Raw genomic sequence first — 625 nt, 5'->3', positions numbered from 1 at the left:
GGGAGGCTGACGTGGAGGCCGCAGGGGCACGCGGGGTGGCGGGGGGCGCTGCTCCTGTGGACAGACGGGCGGTGTCAGGGCTGCGGAGGACAGTCCCTCCCCTGCTCCGTTGGGTTAACAGCTCAAGTGAGATACATGTTACCATGTACAATCAATGAGCTATAGCATATCCATCGAATTTTGCAGCCGTCACCACACTATTTTATTATTTTTAAATATATTTTTATTGATTTCAGAGAGGAAGGGAGAGGGAGAGAGAGATAGAAACGTCAATGATGAGAGAGAATCATGGATCGGCTGCCTCCTGCACACCCCACACTGGAGATTGAGTCTACAACCCGGGCCTGTGCCCTGGTTCATAGGTCAGTGCTCAACCACTGAGCCACACCAGCCGGGCACCACAGTCTGTTTCAGAATATTTTTATCCCCAAAGATGGACCCGTCAGCAACAGCCAATCTGTCTGCCCACAGAGTTGCCTCTTCTAGACGCTCCCCACCAGCAGACTCCCTGAGCCTTGCGTCCTCCGGCTCCCCACGTGGAGCGGGTGTCGGGGCCTCGTCCTCCTGTGGCAGTGCTGTTCGTGGATGTGTGGCTCTTCACCGCGCAGCCCTGAGCCCCCCAGGC

The sequence above is a fragment of the Myotis brandtii genome, unplaced genomic scaffold (genome assembly GCF_000412655.1).
Source record: "Myotis brandtii unplaced genomic scaffold, ASM41265v1 scaffold139, whole genome shotgun sequence".
Classification (NCBI taxonomy): domain Eukaryota; kingdom Metazoa; phylum Chordata; class Mammalia; order Chiroptera; family Vespertilionidae; genus Myotis; species Myotis brandtii.
The sequence above is the reverse complement of the archived record's forward strand: the minus strand, read 5'-3'. Positions refer to the sequence as shown.